Source organism: Humulus lupulus, chromosome 2 (assembly GCF_963169125.1).
Source record: "Humulus lupulus chromosome 2, drHumLupu1.1, whole genome shotgun sequence".
Lineage (NCBI taxonomy): Eukaryota > Viridiplantae > Streptophyta > Magnoliopsida > Rosales > Cannabaceae > Humulus > Humulus lupulus.
Genome location: NC_084794.1, coordinates 33989678 through 34011674, shown reverse-complemented (window position 1 = coordinate 34011674; position 21997 = coordinate 33989678).

Below are 21997 nucleotides of genomic sequence, written 5' to 3'. Positions count from 1 at the left end.
ACCCTCCATTATTTCTTCCTAGGAAGGGTCTTCCACCAAGGCACTGGGTGTGAAAGCCCTAAGCAAGGGTAGATCTAGAATAAGGGTTGAGGAGAAGATGGGACGGGCTTATGACCGTCATTAGGGGAAAACGGGTTAGGAGGCTCAGGCAGGAGATGTCCCTCCATAAACTCCAACTCCATCTACAAATCTAAAAGGGTCACCCTAAGGTTTGCTACATGGTCGTTAAGGTCAAGTGGGAAAGGTACTCCGTCTCCCCTCAACACCGAGTCTATTTCGCTCTATACCACCCAAATTTTACGCCTAAGTTCAGCCATATGCTCAAGATGACGAATGCGGGCCTGCCTTAAGGTGTCGTAGTCATGGTGAGGATTGTCCTTAGGGGATTCTGAGTCTGAAGATAAGTCAACAAACTCAACCCCCGGAGGAGCGTCGAATGGACCATCGCATGCCATGAGGCCTCGTCCTGAAAGCAAAAAGGGGTCACGTATAAATGAGAGGATTGCTACAAAACACAAAGGAATGGGCTCAAAACATCCAGGTACAAGCGCTCTAAATAACCCACTACGGGGTATGAATAAGGGCATGTAGCTAGGTTAACTCACGACAAGCTAAGGCAAAGATACCCCCTCCCGAGTGGTGCTAATTTGGACCTAATAAACATAATGGGGAAAGAAAGTATACCTTAAGCACGTAAAATTGGGTGCTGTCGTGGTCAAAAGGAGGTCGGGGGCTGAAAGCACTGTCACGTCCAAATAGAGGCAAGTGGTCGAAAGTACGCGTCTGCAAAAACAAAGGAAAAGGTGTTCTAGTCCTCAAATGCCTGCGTGGATATAGACATGCAAGAAATGAACTCAAATATATATATATATAAAAAAAAAAAAAAAAAAAAGGAAGAGAAAGAAGGGAAAAGATAACAAAAATGAGGTAGTGGGGGATTGAACCCCTCACCTCTTGAAAGGAGCAAGGATCCCAAAACCACTAAGCTGAAGAGGTAAGGTGTAAATAATAGGCTAGACATGAAGGCCTATTTATAAGACTAAAAAAGGTGAGTCTACCAGAGCACCTAAAGGCCATCTCCTAGACTGGGGGCAAGTGTAGATGCTCAAAATTCTATGCTTGTAAAAAAACCCAAAGTACGTGATTAGGTCCCATGTCCCTAGGCATGTATTGGGAAATCTTGACAAATGAAGCCCCGACAAGTGCGCAACTAGGGTCTCGCGAGGGACGGCCTCGCCAAGCCACAGCCGTGCCACCAGGGCCTCGTGAGGGATGGCCTCACCTCGCCTCGACAAAGTCGCGCCTAGCTAAGAGTGGCATCTCGTGCGTCTCGCCTGGCCGTAGCCACGCCACCAGGGTCTTGTAAGGGATGGCCTCGCGTGCCTCGCCTGGCCACAGCTGCACGGCGCGCGCCTCGCCTGGCAACAGTTGCGCCCCCAGGGCCTCGCGAGGGATGGCCTCGTGCGCTTCGCCTGGCCATAGCCGCCCCCCCCCCCCAGGGCCTTGCAAGGGATGGCCTCGTGCGCCTCGACCGTGACAATAGGGCCTTGCAAGGGACGGCCTCACCTGGCCACAGTCGTGTCCCTAGGGCCCTGCGAGGGATGGCCTCGCCCTGCCTCGGCCGTGCCACCAGGGCCTCACGAGGGATGGCCTCGCCTCACCTCGACATAGTCGCGTCTGGCTAGGAGTGGCATCTCGCGTGCCTATCACCCACCTCTCATAGGTGGCCTTGAGGTGCTTCGGGTGTCTCGCGACAAGGGGCCTGTTGTGCGCCAAGGGCCCAAGAGCCCCATCTTGCGTCGTGAACCCTGCATGCATCAGGTATCTCGCACCCCGCACTTCAAGATGGTGTCTCCTATGAGGAGCTACGCAGACTCCAACATTTAGAGGAAAAATAACAAGTATAATTCGAAAGAGATCGTACAAGTACGGAGCTCATATGGGGTACGACCTGTAAGACCCTATACGTCTGATTCAAATACTCATGCTAGAAAAGTAGTGGGAGTACTAGGAGAGGAGACATGGCCTGTATACTTCTAACCAGATGTTAGAGTCGACACCACAACCAGCTCCACTACGCCTAGTGCCACTCCTCTGACATTCGTACAAAATAAGTAGTGGGGGCAACTTCACTACGTCTGACCACGTACTGGAGCCAACACCACTACCCCTTAGACCATTCTCCTGACAGTGTTCTTGCGTACCATCTGGTCCCCTGGACCACAATGTATCAGGGGCCATTAGAGCCCACTATAAAAGGAACCACACTTCCACATGGAAGGGGGTTGGAAAAAACATTGTAGAATCATACCATAAGAAATACAAGTTCCTTTCACCATTTTCTTTCTGCAACTATTCTTTAAGTTTCTGTTTAGATTTTTGAAGTTTTTCATTGATAAGCTCGATATTTTGATTTTTCTAACTTAACTTCGTTGACGAGTTCTCACCGTCAATAGGTTCCAACACTAGAAAGTTGACCTGTCAATATTGAGGGACTAGCCTCAGCCTCAGCCTCTGCCTGCGCCAATGCGAACACTCGGGCTGGAGTCGAGTTGTCCACCTTCCTTGGTTCTTCCTTTCTTGCCCTCGGACAATCTTTCTTTAAGTGTCCCAATATCCCGCACAAAAAGCTGGCCTTTGCCCGACACTCTCCCACATGGCGCCTCCTACATCTATCGCACTCTGGGTAAGTCCTCCAACCCTCATTGCCTCCCTGGCAGTCTATCTGTATACCACGTGTCCTTCTGTCGGGGCTTGGAGCTAAAAGGGCATCCGGAGCCTTCCTTTTTCTCGTCATTAGGGCCTCCGCTCCTACATGAATCCATAAATGGAGGTCCCATCCTTCTGGTATCTCTCCTGGTCATATTCTCGTGCCAGATTTTGTTATCTATGACCTCTACAGTAAGGGCTTTCTCTACCACCTGTGCATATGTTGTCACTCCAGGCACAATGGTAATGCTAACATCCCGGGCTATCATGGTTTGTAGCCCTTGAAGGAACCTTTCCTTCCTTGTCCCATCAGTCCGTACCAAGTCTGCAGGAAACTTGGATAATTTGTCAAACCTTAGTGCATACTCTGTCACTGACATATTTCCCTATAGCAGCTTACTGAATTCCTTCGCCTTTGTAGCCCTAATTGCATCATTGTAATATTTTTCATTGAATACCATTCTAAACTTCTCCCAATCCATGGCATTCAAGTTCCTGGTCTAGGATATCACTTACCACCAAATTTGGGCATCCTCCTGAAACAAGTATGTGGCACAGGCCACCCTCTCATTATTAACTACCCTCACGAAATCTAGGATAGCGGTAATCATACTCACCCATCGTTCGGCCTTGGCCGAATCTGCACTTTCCTAAAAAAATTGGAGAGTTCTACTTTCTAAACCTTTTATGGAGAATTCCCATCTGTTCCCAAACTCTGACGGTTGTACTACTACCAACACCAACACAGGTGGCACCTATGGTTGAACGTTCCCTGCATGAACCTGTTGCTATCTTAGGAGGTAGATCTCTTCATCCTGCCTCTGTAATCTGGCTTGCATCAGCAAGCACTTGCTACCAGTTCTTAGGAGTTGGCGGAGGGTTCTGACCCTGATTATCATTCTCGGCCTATATTCCTTAGCAGGCTTGCAGATCTGACTGCCCTGGAAGCATGCTTACAAGCTTACACCTTACTGCAATAGTCAATTCGGCCAGTTAGGTAGTAATAACAATACCTCTTTCCGCCCTTCGGTCCAAGACCATACAAACAAACATTCACATTCAATAGTCATGCTAATAACCATGTCGATTAAAATTCATACCCAAACATGGTGGTAATAACCACTTTCTGACATTTATAAATAGATAGCAATGCTAATAAGCATTTCTTAAAAATTTCATAGTATTAACAGTGCTAATAAGCATGTCTTGGCCTACATATACATATAACAGTGCTAATAAGTGTTTCTTTCACCTTCACAAGTAATATCAGTACTAATATTCATGTCTTTATCAATCATTCAACAATAAAGGGTCAGGTCCTATCAGAATATCTCATGCTCCCGAATAAGGCAGGAAAATAAATCATTTATATCCTATTTACGCAGTTAAACACGTAACCACATAAATTGTTACCAAACCCTGAGTTGAGCTTGTCTTTAGTGGCGAGTGTACATGCCCAGCCACTCTTCAGGAACCCTTAACCTTGGCACTCTCTTATACCAAGTTGTAACGCCCTGGATAGCCAAAACTGTTACACTATGTGTTTTAAATTGTGTTAGACTCTCTAAACGAGTCTCTTTTCCATAAATGTGTAACTAAACGTGATTAACGATTTAGGATTAAAATTTGTGGTCAAGAGGAATAACAATTTCATTAAAATGTTTATGTTCATACATGGGATCTTAAAATAACATTTAAAAGGCTAATTACAATTAAAAAGTTACAACCAGCCGACCAAAGAAGTAAAATAGGGTTTGACCCTAGTTCCTCTAAGAAACACCAGCCGTGGTGGTTGAGCAAACGTATATGAATACGTCACCACCGAAGCTCTCCAACTCATGGCTGGTCAAGCTTTCCTTTCCCCTTACCTGGGCCACAAAGCACCCGTAAGACGAGGCTAAGCAAGAAAACTTAAACATGTTTATAAGCGGTTAATAACATATCATAGAATCATAATATACATGCCTAGAAGTAATAACCTTACTCATGCATGCATTCTATTCAGATAAGTGACTACAATGTCGCTTATTGACAAAGCCAAAACTCTAGGATTTTAGGCGATGCATCGCCTTTAAGGTGGCGAGGCAACTTCACTGAGGTTAGTCAAACTTCTCAAAAGTGACCTTAAACACCTCCAAATGCTCCCAAACTTTTGGGCATCCTCAGATTCCTCAAAGTATCACTTTGGACCCAAAAACACAATTTTCAAACGCCTATAACAAAAAGTCAATTTTCACATCTTCACTATGTGAAATTATTCAGTATTTTACACCTAGCTTGTGTAAGACCAATTGGAGTTTATATTTTAACTAATCCTAACACTTGAGAGAGTAAGATGTATTCTTAATGGAGCTGGTCTTGAGAGAAAACTTTGGGGGAAGCTGTCACTACAACTTTTTATTGTTATGGACTTTCTACACGCAAGCATACACGTTCATTTAACAGGTAATAAACTGTAAGAAAGGTCAAACCCACAAGGATTGTTACCAAGTACCAATCATGAATCCTAATATTCTATTTTTAATGATAATTTGATTATAAGAATTAATTAAAACTATTGAAATAAGAACATAATTGCAGGAATAAAAGATAGCATATGAAATAGAAGTCAATAATTAAATGAACTAGGGCAATTAACTTCATCTACCATCGACTTTATATTTCACTAACACAAATTATACTATTCAATTCTCTCTCATGATAGAAGGTCAACAAAAGTAACTTATATTTGTACTAGGATATACAAGTCTCAACCTTATGTAAATTTTCTACATCATTGTGATAAATGAACATACGACATCCATTAATTAAGACAACCCTAAAACTACATTGACCAAATAGGTACTCTTGTCCTATAATAAAATCTATGTCTATTCAATTACATCATAATCAATTCTCACTTCTCAGATTTCGAATCAAAATCATATAAATCATGTGATAGATGGCTAGTCAATCACAAACATTAAGCATAAATTCGAATAGATCACAAGATAAAATAGAAACCATAAAACATGAATTAATTCAAAATAAAGTTTCAGGAGAATCTATTAACACCCCCTTTTAAAACGTTATTAACAAAGCTTTTATAGTCCCTAATTAATTATGTGCGAAAGGACAAAATTGCCCTTGAAAAATACCCTAAATTTTACTTCCGTATGGCTGGCGTCGTGGCTCCATCTGATAGCACCACAGCTCTATCTTGTACCATCGCGGCTCTAATTCCAATTTTAATAGAGCATCAGCTCTGCCTCCCTAGCGCCTCAGCACTATTTCTGGCTGATTCTTTTCCCTTCACTGTAACTCTTAGGGTTGTGGCTCTACACCATAGAGTTGCGGCTCTAATTCCAATTTTCACCAAATCATCAATTTGAGGCCCTGTTTCACCCAGTTTCCATTCCATAGCCCGTTTAACACTGTTTCTTCAAGAATTAAGCGCTTTTCCTCTAATTTCAAGCTATTTCCTCAATAACCACACTTAATCCTGAAAACCCAATAAACACCTGCATAATATCGCATAAAACCAAATAAAAAACTAAAATTGCTTCTTAAAACATGCCATAAAAAGATATCAAAACTAATCCTAACAAATTCCCCCAAACTTATCATTTACTTGCCCTCGAGTAGATAATACAACTAAGACTCGATAAAACCTAAACAAACCAAATTGACAACCATAAAATAGCCTAAAAAATCGTGAATACCATATGCATATAATTTTAAAGAAAAGTAACATTCCACTTCCAATATTAATCCAGAATTTCAATCAAAATACTTCATCCATTCACTGTAATCCATCAGTACTCATGTTCATTCACTCATATCCAATAAATGTAAACAATTGAACCAATCTATGCATGTCAAATTCTCACCACCAATCCACTCAACACGGTTATTCCATATGCTTGCTATACTTACTATTCACCACTAATGTAATGAAATACACACTTAAAAATCAATAGACTTTACAAAGCTTGGAATAGATGGCTTAGGTAAAGGTGGGTGAGAAGACATTTTAGACTCAAGTATACCATAAGCATTCAATCCAAGCAACCTATCCCTTTAACTCAACTTCAAATCCCACTGTTACCCCATTCTTCCTTCTTTTCAAGATTGAGAAAATTCAACTATTTATTCATAAAAGAAAAATCCTTTTCTTTTTCAAACTACATTCCCCCAAACATAGATTTTTGAGTAAATAACTTAAGGAATGTAGTTTAATTTTAATTCATAATTTCTTTTCTCTTTTTTTTTTCATTCACTGAGTAACCACATGTTTCTACATATGTCCCTTGAACATTCACTCCCCACTCCAATCAAAAGAGATGTTTTTATGCTCATGGTATAGGACAAAGGGAATAATGAATACACGCATGCAAGTATAGGCCCAAAACATGTGTTAAACAATAAAAAAAATCAATTGCCAGGCTCAAATAGGGTAACTAGAGGTAAAATACATAAGGGTTAGCTTAAAAGGCTCAATTGTTCCAAAGATGGCCTATATCCTCTTCTTAAGTGTATATTGTTTAGGATTTCATCTGAAATAGCAACCAAGCAAGTTCTGGAAAATTTTCAACTTGTACAATCCACAGTCCAAATTCAACATGCATATACAAAGTTCAACTCCCACATTTACAACTATGAGCAATAGTTAAAGCAAGTATTAAATTAACCACAGTGAAGTGACAAAGTATTTAAACCAAACACATGGATTGTTTTTATATGCACAACTCTTCCTTTGGATTATACAACATGAAATTCACTCAATCTCACCGGCAACAAATTATCTACTTGTTTTACACTCTAACAATATTGTGAAAACTATACTCAAACACAACAACAACTAATACTAAACTTGAAAAAAAAACAAAGAACAACAAAGCTAAAAATATATCCCTTCCCCTAAACTTAAGACTAAGATTGTCCCCAATGTTAAAATCAAATAAAAAGAAGAGACTTACCTAAAACCCCATAGGATAAAAGTAAAATGGAGGCGGTGGAGTGGAATGGGAGTTGTGCTAATATTTTTTTTATGAAATCCTTAAATTGCGTTTCTGGGCCTGATTGGCGCCGCGACGCTGGTGTGTAGACCCGCGATGCTAAATCTGAGCTGGGTAATATTGGGCTTGGATTCTTCTAGTGTCGTAGCGTTGTACCATAGAGTTGCAGCTCTAACTCTAACTATTCTCAGCACTTTCTCTCTTACTTCCCTAGAGGTGTGGCTCTACTCCATAGAGTTGCGGATCTAATTGTCAATAATTCATGTCAAACTCCTGATTCCAATTAGCACTGAGGTGCTATTTATTGTGTTGCGGCTCTAAAAGTCTCCCAAAATCCTTAACTCCACTTACTTAGGCAGCGCTACAGCTCTAACTCCTTGAGATGCAGCTCTAATTCAAATTTTCTGGCTCCTCCCCTTCTGATCACATTAGAGTTGCGACTCTAATTTCTAGAGTTACGGCTCTAATTCAACTTTTGTTTTGCTGCTTTTTTCACATTTTCACGATTACAATTACATAATATAATAACAAAAACTAAACAAAAATAAAATAAAATTGTTCAACTAAAAAACAGCATAAATACCAAAAATAACAAAAACATAAACTTGAGATGCCTCTCAAGGGTGCTATCGTTAACGCCATTTAGCCGGACGTTAACCTCTTTTTTAAATTCAACTCAGATCCAAACCACCACTTATGTCCTTGAGAGGCATAGTATCGTGAGAAGACGCTCGTTTCTCGATATTGCACATTTTTTTAAATTTCCACCGCTCATGAAACAATCGAGCTTTCTCTGTAAAGATCCTTTTCACTTTCTGATGAACTGTTCACTTTCCACCTTCAACCATAGATTTCTTCTTAGTAACTTCAAGCTTATTACCCTCACTTTCCACCACATCAATTCTACAACAAGTTGGAACCTCCGTTGCAGCAAAAACATTAAATGTTACCTCTTCTTTTTGCACTCGCAACTTCAACTCACCTTTTTGCACATCTATTAAGTCCCTACCAGTCGCTAAAAATGGCATTCCAATAATAATTTGAATATTTTCATCTTCCACCATATCAAGAATAATAAAATCTGTAAGGAAGTTGAATTCGCCCACCGTTACTAGAATATCCTCAATAATACCCATAGGATGCTTTACTAAGCGATCCACCATTTGGAAAGACAAGGTAGTACGTCGAGCTTCTCCAAATTTTATCTTTTAAAAATAGATAGAGGCGTTAATTTTATACTAGCCCCCAAATCACATAAAGCCTTGGTTTCTATTGAACCCCCTATAGAGCATGGAATAATGAAACTACCAGGATCTTTAAGCTTGGGAGGTAGCTTCTTTTGAAGTATCACACTACACTCCTCAGTAAGAGCCACTGTCTCATAATCCTCTAGTTTCCTTTTCTTCGTCAAAATTTCTTTCATAAACTTCACATAACTTGGCATTTTTTCAAGTGCTTCGTTAAAAGGAATGTTGATGTGTAGCTTTCGAAAGATATCCAAAAATTTAGAAAACTTCTTGTCAAGCTTATTCTTTTGAAGCCTTCGAGTATATAGGATCTTTATATGGTGATCTATGCTTATTTCTGGCTGCTTTTTCTCAAGGTTCTCATTAACCTCTTCTTCTACATTGCCTTTTTTCTCATCGACCTTTTTCTGTATTGTTCTCTTCTAACTCCTTACCACTCCTCAAAGATATTTCATTGCATTGTTCTTTTGGGTTTACCTTTGTATTTCTTGGTAAGTTCCCTTGAGCACAGTTTGTTATTAGGATAGCAAACTGACCTATTTGAGTCTCCAAATTTTGAATGGATGCCCTTGTCTCAGTCATGAATTTGTTTAGTACATAAGGATGTGATTTAGGTTGCTTCATAGGTATCAGCTGTTGTGGTGGTCTATTTTGTGATTGATAAAACCCAGAAGATGGTTGTGGATACTGAGGTTGATTCTACTGAAACTGTTGCTGACTACCCTGAACACTTGTCTCAGAAAAATTTGGGTGATTTTGCCACCTTGGATTGTAACTCATTGAATATGGGTTGTTGGAGGGCCTTGGGTAGTTCCCTATTGCTTGCACCTGCTCCCTAGGCATGTTGTTCAAATCCCTCGTTGTGCATTGTTCAAATAAATGAGGTCCTCCACATAACTCACTTAATACTTGCAACTGCATAACTGGAGCTTGAATACTAATCTGTTGTAACTGTTTGGTCAATGTTGCCACTTGAGCTGACAACATCGAGATGGCATCCAATTCATGCACTCCAGCCACCTTCTTAGTGATTTCTCTTTCTGATGGCCACTTATAGTTATTCATAGTCATTTCCTCTAATAGATCATAAGCCTCATTAGCGCTCTTACCCATGAACGCTCATCTCAATGCTACATCAATGATTGTTTGAGTAGTACCGCACAAACCATTATAAAAAATATAGACTAACATTCATTTCTCAATTCCATGGTCGAGGCATTTTCTTAACAACTCCTTAAAATTCCCCCACGTATCATAGATCGACTCACCATCTCTTTGGTGAAAATTGTTGATTTCACCTTTATACCTTGCAGATAATGATGGTGTGAACATTTTGGCCAAAATTTTCTAAGTGAGATCCTCCTAGGTTGTAATAGAATCAGCTTCCAAAGAAATAAGCCAACTCTTTGCTCGATCCCTTAATGAAAATGAAAACAACCTCATCCTTACTGCATCATTTGTTACTCCATTCATTTTAAATGTGGTGCATAGCTCTAAGAAATTCGCCAAATGCAAGTTTGGATCTTTCGTTGGCAATCCCCCAAATTGAATCGATGCTCGTACCATTTGCAGAATGGCGGGCTTGATCTCAAAGTTATTGACATCAATTGTTGGAGGTCTAATACATGATTGTGCCCCTGTGATAGTAGGTACCACGTAGTCTCTCAAACTTCTTTGTATTGGTTGCTGAACTAGTGCCTCTTGTTCCGCAACTCCTACAACACCAATATTTCCAGCTTCACTCTAATCCATTCTTTCTAATTGTTTCTGTTTTTGATTTCTTCTACAAGTTTCTTGATTTCAGGATCAACAAGCACCCTTGATTCTGATCCCTATCGTCGCATAAACTATTTGAACACCTGAAATCACAAATTACAAAAATCCAGAAGGAGAATACTACAAAAGAAAAAATAATCAAATTAGAAAAAGAATTAATTTCCTTGATATTAGTAAAAATAGTCCCCAACAGCGGTGCCAAAAACCTGTTACGGATTTTCTACAAGCAAGTATATGCGTTCGTTTAACAAGTAATATAATGTAAGAAAGGTCGAACCCACAAGGACTGTTACCAAGTAACAACCATTAATCCTAATATTTTATTTAGTTAATGATAATTTTATTATAAGAATTAAGTAAAACTATTGAAATAAGAACAAAATTGCAGGAATAAAAGATAGCAAAGTAAATAGAATTCAATAATTAAATGAACTAGGCTAATTAACTTCATCTACCATCCACATTATATTTCAGTAACACTAATTATACTATTCAATTCTCTCTCATGATAGCAAGTCAACAAAAGTAACTTATATTCGTACTAGAATATACAAGTCTCAACCTTATGTAAATTCTCTACATCTCTGTGATAAATGAACATAAGACAGGCATTAAGTAAGACAACCCTAAAACTACACAGACCAAATAGGTACTCGCATCCTATAATAAAATCTATGTCTATTCAATTACAGCATAATCAATTCTCACTTCTCAAATTTTGAATCAAAATCATATAAATCATGTAATAGATGGCCAGCCAATCACAAACATTAAGCATAAATTCAAATAGATTACAAGATAAAATAGAAATCATAAAACTCGCATTAATTTAAAATAATGTTATAGGAGAATCCATTAACACCCTAGAGAAAGAGTTTAGTTCATGACAGAATTCATAATAACCATAGAAGAATTAAAAAGCATCCAAATTACAGAAATTAAAAGTAGAAAAGAAGAAAAACTATGATGAGTTATTTGATTCCACTTGCAATCCTCCACAATTTGCCTATCTCTGCCTCTTAGGGTTAGTCGCCTCCTTTAAAAATGTCATTAAGAAATCTTTTATAGTCCCTAATTAATTTTGCACGAAATGACAAAATTCCCCTTGTAAAATACCCTAAATTATGCTTTTGTACGGATCACGGCTCCATCTGATAGCGTCGCGGCTCTGGGTTGCTTTGCGTTCCAAATTTCATCTCTAGAGTATGTAGCGCTGCAGCTCGCAACTCTAGTTCCAATTTTAATAGAGCCTTAGCTTTGTCTCCCTAACACCTCATCACTAATTCTGGTTGATTCTTTTTCCTTCTCTATAACTCTTATGGTTGCGACTCTACACCATAAAGTTGGGGCTTTAATTCCAAAATTTCACCATATCATCAATTTGACCCCCAGTTTCACTCAATTTCCATTCCTTAGCCTGTTTCACACCGTTTCTTCAAGAATTAAGTGTTTTTCCTCTTATTTCAAGTTATTTCCTTAATAACACACTTAATCCTTATAACACAATAAACACCTGCATAATATCGCACAAAACCAAATAAAAGACTAAAATTCCATCTTAAAACATGCCATAAAAACTTACCAAAACTAATATTAACAGTTATCTCATAAATAGATGTCATTCCATAGCATTGAACTTTAAGACACCGCAAGAAGTATGGACATGAGAAGTTCCAAGTTATGATCACCTAAGGACTTTTGGGTGCACATCCTATGCATATGTCAAACAAGACAAACTTCAGCAATGAGACATTGAATGTATGTTCTTGGGGTATCCTGGAGGTGTGAAAGGGTACAAGTTATGGTGTCTCGAAGATGGTTACAAAAAGTGCTTCATTAGTAGAGATGTGGTATTCAAAGAAGAGGAAATGTTTATGAAAGTTCAGACTCAGCAAACTGAAGTTCAAATGAATCCAACAGGCATGCAGTTTAAGGTGGAACAAGGACAACAACGTAATGATAATTGTTCAAGTGACTTAACAATGTATCAATTAGCTCGAGACAGAGAAAAAATTGAAACTAAAGCACCTGTGAGAAGTTATCACTTATAGAGAAAAGGAGTTGTGGATAAAAGCAATGCATGAAAAGATGAAATCTCTTAAGAAAACCTAGATTTGGACATTAGTAAACAGACCTGCCAGAAAAAACATAATAGGCTGCAGATGGATCTACAAGAAGAAAGATGGCATACCAGGGGTTAGGGAACCAAATATCAAAGCTAGGCTAGTCGCAAAAGGCTTTACACGAAGAGAGGGAATCGACTTTAACGACATTTTTGCTCTAGTTGTTACGAAAAATTCAGTCAGAGTTGCATTAGCCAAAGCTGCCAAGTATGACCTAGAAGTAGATCAAATGGATGTAAGAACTGCATTTTAACATGGGAAATTAGGAGAGGGGATCTACATGTTCCAGCCAGAGAGTTTTGAAAGTAAAGATCCAGATCAAGTTTGTATTCTTCAAAAGTCACTTTATGGTTTAAAGTAAGCTCCTAGACAATGGAATTTGATTTTTGATGAGTTTATATCATTGATTAAGTTCAATAGAAGCAATTATGATCCAAGTCGTTAAGGGATGCGACGGCAAAGGGATTAGAGAAGTTGTGTGGGAGAGGCGATGTCTGAAGCTTATAGAAATCGTGCAAGAAAGGGGGCAATGGTGGCTCGTAGATCTGGTAAAAGAGGAAGAGATACAGAACAGTTCAAAGTGAAAATGAAGGATGCGGAAGAGCTACAGAGATTGAAAATATTTATATTTTTTTCTCAAGCGTACGATATTTTTGCAACAATTCTCAGGAGCTACAGAGATGGTTCCACGAAGAAGACAAGTAGGGCTCGGTCTAAACAATGAGTGTGGGGGTTGATAAAATGTTATATTATTAGGGTTTATATAGTAGTAGCTTTATTAATATATTAGTGTGTGTATATATATAAGTTGTAAGACACATGTATCTCCAAATATATAATAATTATAATAATTTAAGACATGTGGCATTAAAATAGGTGAAATTTGTTACATGATCGATTGATATGGAATATGAGTTTGACACATAGGATAACTCTTTACACAGCGTGTATTTGGGGCTCATCCCCCCTACCCCACAAAACGCACTGGGTTTTTGTCTTTCTTTTGGTTTCATTGATAGCAAAAGAGCCTTACTCTATAGCCCCTCCCCCCCCCCCACAAATATCTATTGATAATCCTTTTGGTAGCAAATATTAGTTTTGAGTTATCTCAGTCGCAAGCTCCTACAACTGATGAAGAAAGAAGACATGTGAGTAAGGTGCCTTGTGCTAGATGTGTTGGTAGTCTCATGCCCACTATGGTGTGCACTAGACAAAATCTTACTCATGCTATGAGTGTGGTGAGAAAATTTATGGCTAATCCGGGTGAAGAACATTGGGTTTCTCTTAAGTGGATTTTGAGGTATGTTAAAGGGTCTCTAATTATGTGTTTAATTTGTGGATAGAAGCACAATAAAGAGGAAGTTGCTGGGTTCATTGATTCAGATTATGCAGGGAGTATTGACAACCATATGTCCACAAGAGGTTTTGTTTTCATAGCCTTAGCCACCTATGTTATTTGGAAATCCAACTTACAAAAGGTGGTAGCCTAATTATTCTCTATATAAGAATAATATATGGAAGCTATTGACTCATTCAAGGAATCTATTTGGCTCAAGGGATTCACAAAAGAATTTGGGTTGATCTCAAATGACATCTCAGTTTATTGTGACAACCAAATTGCATTGCATCTCATGAAAATTCCAATGATTCATGAGAGGTCAAAGCACATTGATAACTCCATTTTAGTGTTTTTTTTCTTCAGAATGTGCTTTTGTGGTAATCTTGAGTCTTTATGTTTGTTTTGTGTAAGATTACGCTTTTTTTTGTCTTTGTTGTAGGTCGGTGCGTTGAATAATGAGTTAAATGCTAAAAGAAGAGGAAATGGTGGAAAATGGAGCTTGTGGTGGTTATTTAACTCAAATTTGTGCTAAGAATGAATAATAATAAATTCTGATGAACGAAGGATGTCAAAAGGTGAAAATCTAAAAAAAAAATGGAATTAAAGTCGCAGCATGGGCTTAAGGGTCGTGACTCTAGTCAAGTCAGAAGCTCAAGGTTGCTAAAGGGAATTAGAGTCGCGACTTGCTCTTATAAGTCATGACACTAGAAGAAACAAAGGAAAAATCCAGGAGGTCCATGGAGAGGCGGGCCGCGACTTGGGTTTAGAGGTTTGTGGCGCCTGAAGGGTCTAACCAAATTTTGAGGGCTTTAAAAAGACACGGGTCGCGACCTAGGAAAAGCCAAGTTGCAACCCGCACATGAAAAAAAAAAAAAGGAATTCGTGTGTTTTTCTTAGTATAAATTCAAACTTTATAATTAATTAGTGTTAGATCACATTTTAATTGCGTTTTTAGAGATTAATTTTGATTTTTATACTAGTTCTTCTACACTTTTATATTTTTTCTTTCTTCTTCAAGTTTTTCAATCTTATGTTTCTGAATTATTATTTTGTTGATTTAGTCATGTCTGATATGAACTAAACAATTTTATCTAGGGTTTAATGTAGTCACTTGGATTTCAATTTAATATAATTATGATGTTCTATTGATTTTTCTTCTCTATTCTAATCTATATAATGTTTGCTTAATGCTAGTAAATACCTTATCAATATTTGCTTGATTTATGATTTTGATTCAAAATTCGAAAGATGAAAATTGAATATGCTATTGTTATATAGACATAGGTTGCATATTGGACGAAAGTACCTGTATGGCTTGTGTAGTAATTAGGTTTCTATGCTTAATGCATGCTATATGTTTAAGTTTATCACACAGATGTAGAAAATCTGCATATAGGATGAGATCTTATATCTTGAAAAAGAATAAAAATCAATTATGTTAACCTGCTATTAGAATAGAAAGAAAGAAATTTAGAACTCATTAATAAATTTAGTAGAATGAAAAGTTGATGAAGTTAATACCCTAGGTCTTTTTAATATTGATTTTCATCTTTTAATTATTTATTTTTGTTCACAGTTTTTTTTATTTTAAAATTAGATTTACTTTTCTAAATTTTGTTAGCCAAATAGAAATCAAAGAACAATTATTGGTAATTGGTTAATATTCATTGTGGGAATGATACTTTATTTATCATATATACTACTTGAATCAATTGCGTGCACTTACGTACATATTTTGTAGAGTCCAAGAACTTTGCTTAGCTAATTGTTCAGTAGTATTATAGTATGTTTAGTATTATCTTTGTTACTGTGGATTTTTGGTTCAGACCGGGAGTTATTTGGACACTCATAGTAGTACTTATAGATTTTCTAAGTTTAACCTATAGTTTAAGAATATTTAGTATAACCTAAGGTTTGATTAATGTGACTGATATTAAGGATTATATTTATTATATTATAAGGTTTAGACAACAACCAATAAGATTTTAAGCACATGTTATGAATGGTGATTAAGGATTAAGTATTTTTGAGGATTAAATTTAATAAGGAGTAAAGTTTGAATGTTATAGGGTCAGTCAGCAGCTTTGAATACGTTGAAGGCTTAGCCAAGGCTGTTTACTCCATTCAAACTTAGCTAAAAATGTGTAATTTCGTGTTTAAATATTCAGCGTATGCCGATATATCGTAGCTATAGGGGGCGATATATCGCAGCACGTAGATACGGAAAACACGAGACGATGCACGGTCGCCTCGGGCATACTGGCCCAGGCGATATATCGCCTACAGGGGGCGATATATCGCCTCCTCCAGCATGAATTCAAACTCTTTGGAATTCTTTTCCTTTCAGCCATTCAAACTTCTTCAAAAGTCCAGCATCTTTTGAACGAGTCTTCAGCCTCTGCTGAACGATTATTCAAATGATTTTCACCTAAAAATCCATTATTTTTATTCAAGTAAAATCAAGATACTTTCATTCCCAAACTCTATAAATAGGACCTAGTACCCAGCCATTATTCACCCTTTTGCTCTAAGTTCAGAAGCTGCTAGTGTTAAGTGAGTGTGAGAGTGTAAACACCTGGTTTGGGAAAATCATAAGCTTAAACATCATAAGCTTATCAAACACTTTGGGAAGTGAGGTTCTATAGTATTTCGGTTGAGGAGTAGATTGGTCTTTCAAGTCTTTGAGGTAACCAAAACTCTAGTTCATTTCTGTATTATGTTATTTTCGTTCTCATAGTCTTCTACTCAATCTCTAACCTTAATCTTCATTTTGGTTAGGGAATCTAAGTTCTTGAGCACATAAGTTTCGGTAAGCATGATTCTCAAATGGTTTAGTCTTCCCATTTTCCTTTTCATCTCTTTTCTTCTTTCAACTCACTCTTGTTCATTATGGTTATTAGGAGTGTTCCAAAAGTCCCAACTCAGTCCACATATCCCGGTAACTTTGGTAAGGAAAATAGGCTAGAATCAATATGTTATATGCTTATGTTATCTTATGTTTTATGTTGTTAAATGTGTTATGATATTTATGCATGTATGTTTGTAGGCTTGGGCATATGACCCATATGACTAACAAGACCCCAAATGGGTTATGGGCATATGACCTACTTAGCTAGTAGGACCCCACTAATCCCATGGGCATATGCTTGTTTAGTCTATGGGACCCCAAGTAATAATGGCCATTATAGTAAGTGTATGTTATATGTATTATGTTAAGTCTTTATGTTTCTTATGAAGTTATGTTTATGACTATGTGTTAGATTTTCCTTGCTGGGCATTAGGCTCATTCCTTTTTGTTTTATGTGCAGGAAAATAAGCTTTAGAGGCGGTAAGATTCGTGACGCTTAGAGGATGTGTATCGATGGTGAATGGAGTCAAGGGGCCGAGCGTTATTCGATTCGAGGATGTAGTTTCTGTTTTATGTCTTTTTACATGTATTTTCCGCACCATTTATGTAATGTCTTTTATTTTAAATCATGTTTTGTTTTTAAAGACAATGGGATCCCATATCCTTCTTAGTATTCTATTTATTTGTAAGTAACTCTTATTTTACAAGTTACTCAATAAAATTATGGTATTTTCGTAAAAATGTAAGTTTTATGTATAGTTTCGTTAATGGTCCAAATAGTCTAGATTAGTGGGTCATTACAGTTGGTATCAGAGCAACGGTTCCTTTGCATGAAGTTCTCCTCGATACACACGCTCGAAGCTTCGAATCTGACCGCCAAGTAAGTGTTTAAGTTACAAGTTACCTTACTTATGTATATAGCTAACAACTTTAGTGTTTATGTTTCAGTTAAGAATGAACGGAGCTTTAACCTACCAAGATATCCGAGCCATTAAGGCCTTAAAAAGAATAAGGGAGCCAAGAAACACCATAGGAGCCCTAGAAAGGATCACTCGAAGGTTGCTTTTGTTTCACCAAGATATAGGTGGCCTTCAAGAGGCTAAACAAATAATGCTAAGATCAACGGAACAATATGTATTAGTAATTAGGTTGTTTAAAGATTTCCATCCTGTAATACCAGCCTTAGAAGAAATATGGGAAGAAATGCATGAAGAGGATGAATTACCATTAGCAATGAGATACTATTTCCTCTTAGTTAGGTTTTCCGCAAAATTTGAGTTTCAATTCACAAATGAGCAAAAACATAGGATTCTCACCAACCTTCCTAGGGGACGTTTTGATGCACATGATAATGATGATTATGAGCAAATAGATGATGATATGTTAGATGACGGATCGGATGTAGAAGATCCCGATTTTTAGATTAGAAGTTTTTAGTGTTTGTTTTATTTATTTTTTATTGTAATAAGTGAAAATTGTTTTTCCCAAATGAATAACATGCTATTTGAATATCATGTGTGAGTTCGATTCTATTTTCGCAATCATAATAAATACTAAATAAAATGAATAATGACTAAGTTCGGTGAGGGTGGATACAAATCAATGAACCTGGTTTCCTTATTGAGAGTTAGGGGGCCTTAGTAGTGGGAACGATTTTACTGATCCCAGCCCTCCCTCAATATGGTTCACTTTGGAACAAAGATAAGTATCGAGCCTGAGAATTAAGTCCTATAGGATGAATAGAAACACACTTAGAAAATAAAGATGACTTGTTTTTCTAAGTATAGAAACCCACTCTAATAATAAATAAAGACCTATATAATTTTTCATAAGAAGTCATAATAAATAGGTCCGGCATATGTTTGTTTTAGAATAAGTTTTTGCCTTAGAGCCTACTAGGAAAAGTTCTAACATGTTTCTTTCAACTGTTAGAACTCTGCTACGATGTCTCTCTGAAGATCTGCACGCACCAACGGAAACGCCTCCAACGATGTTCCAGCGACCAACGCGGTCCCTACCGTTCGCCGAAGGGGAGTGCGTGCTACTGCTCGCCGCAACGCGCCGGCACAGCCAGCTGACAACACTGTAGAGATTGCCAGACTGAGACAGCAAGTCGAGGAACTTCTACAGCAACAACACCAACAGGCTCAATCTCAGCCTCCGCCACTGCCGCAGCCGCAGCCACAGCCAATGGCCCCAGCACCCCAACAAGTTGGTCCATATGGGGGATGGCCTATGACGAACTACGCTCCATATCCTGTACAGCACGTGGAGCCAGTGTATGAAAGGCTCCGCAAGCAGCACGCTCCAAACTTCGAAGGGACTACAGACCCCTTTGAGGCAGAAGAGTGGTTAAGAAATGTGGAGCCAATTCTGGCCCACATGAACCTAAGTAATGCAGACCGCATATCCTGCGTCTCATCTTTGCTCAAGAAAGATGCCAGGATATGGTGGGACTTGGTCCAGCAATCCCATGATGCTGCTACCATGACGTGGACCCGATTTTTGGAGCTGTTCCAAAAAAAGTACTACAACTCGGCTGTACTCGCTACGAGGGTTGAGGAGTTCACCAATCTGAAGCAGGGTACTTTAATAGTGGCGGAATATGCTCTTCAGTTAGACTGCTTAGCCAAGTTCGCAGCAGAGTTGGTTCCAACCGACTATCTGAGGGTGAACAAGTTTGTTAGAGGACTTCGCCCGTAGATCGAGATGGGGGTGAAGCTAGCAAATCCGGGAAACACTACATATGCCGACGTTCTTGAGACGGCAATCGAAGTAGAAAGGCTGCAGGCCAATGTAAGCAAAGAAGAAGCCAGCAAGCCGGAACCTAGACAGCAGAGCCAACCTCAGGCCAGTCGGAACAATAATCAGCCCAGCAACAGTCAGTCCAACAACAACGGTAACGGACAGAAGAAAAAGCATCCTAATAACAAGCAAGCCGACAGTAATAAAAGGGCACGACCCAATAATGGGGGAAATAGGTCGGGCTACGTGGAATTCCCGCCATGTGCCAAATGTCAGAAAAAGCATCCTGGAGAATGTCGCGCCAACACTAAGGAGTGTTTCAACTGTGGTCAAGAAGGGCATCGTAAAAGAGATTGTCCTCAGCAAAAGCCAGAAGGGAAGAAGGACGAAAAGATGGTTCTTGCTCGGGTTTTTGCTTTAACCCAAGGAGAGGCGGATGCTAGCAACAAGGTGGTCACAGGTCAGGTTTCTATCCTCAATAACTTATTTCATGTATTATTTGATTCGGGTGCCACGCATTCGTATATTTCGTTAGGAATGATAGAAAAACTAGACAAACCTAGTGAAAGATTTAGAACTAGGTTTGCAACCGAGTTGCCTTCGGGCAAAGTAGTTCTATCATCACGAATTGTACGAGGCGTACCGATCAAGATTGAGGACATAGAACTAGAAGGAGACCTGATAGAGCTGGTGATCAAGGACTTTGACGTAATCCTAGGCATGGATTGGCTAGCACGGCATGGCGCAACAATCGACTGCAGACGCAAGAAGGTAATGTTCGAGACTCCTGACGGCCAGAGACGATGCTTCATGGGACAAGCTTCAGGATTGCGCACCCCGTTAGTGTCATCTCTCAAAGCTCAGAGAATGATGGATAAAGGATGCCAAGCATTCTTAGCCAGCATAACAAACGTGGAAAGGGAGACGCCGTTTAATGTTGGAGATGTTCGGATTATTCAAGATTTTCCAGAAGTTTTCCCCGATGACTTGCCAGGATTGCCGCCAAATCGAGAAATAGACTTCACGATAGAATTAGTACCAGGCACCGAGCCTATCTCTAAGGTACCATACCGGATGGCACCTACGGAACTCAAGGAGTTAAAGACGCAGCTACAAGAACTCCTAGACTTAGGTTTCATTAGGCCAAGCCATTCACCATGGGGAGCTCCGGTACTATTCGTGAAGAAGAAGGACGGAAGTATGCGCATGTGCATAGACTACCGTGAGCTGAATAAAGTAACGATTAAGAACAAATACCCGCTACCTCGGATTGATGATTTGTTTGATCAACTCCGAGGCGCGACTGTATTTTCTAAGATCGATTTACGGTCCGGGTATCATCAACTCAAGGTAAAGGGAGAAGATATTTCTAAGACATCCTTTAGGACTCGTTATGGAAACTACGAGTTCTTGGTTATGTCTTTTGGTCTTACTAACGCACCAGCCGCGTTTATGGATCTAATGAATAGGGTCTTCAAGGACTACTTGGAGAAATTCGTCGTTGTGTTCATCGACGACATTTTAATTTACTCCAAGGATGAAGTGGAGCACGAGGAACACTTGAGGATGATTTTGACACGATTGAAGGAGCACCAACTCTACACGAAGTTCAAGAAATGCAAATTTTGGCTTTCGCAAGTGGCGTTCCTCGGGCATATCATATCGAAAGAAGGAGTTGCAGTGGATCCATCAAAGGTAGAGGCCGTGAAGGATTGGCCTAGACCAAAGAACGCGTCAGAAGTAAGAAGCTTCTTAGGGCTAGCAGGTTACTGTAGAAAGTTTGTAGAGGGCTTTTCTAAGATAGCCACTCCACTCACCAACCTGACCCGGAAGCAACAAAAGTTTAACTGGAATGATAAGTGTGAGGAAAGCTTCCAGTTACTTAAGGATAAGCTTTGCTCAACACCATTACTTAGTGTCCCAACACCCAACGACAAGTTTGTTGTCTACTGTGATGCATCAAAGCTAGGATTAGGATGCGTGCTGCTGCAAAACGACAAGGTGATAGCCTATGCCTCACGTCAGTTAAAGGAGTATGAGCAACGCTATCCAACTCACGATATGGAGTTGGCAGCGGTGGTCTTTGCGTTAAAAATCTGGCGCCATTATCTTTACAGAGAACGGTGCGAGATTTATACGGACCACAAGAGTTTAAAATACTTCTTTACGCAGAAGGAGCTCAACATGAGGCAGCGCAGGTGGTTAGAGTTAGT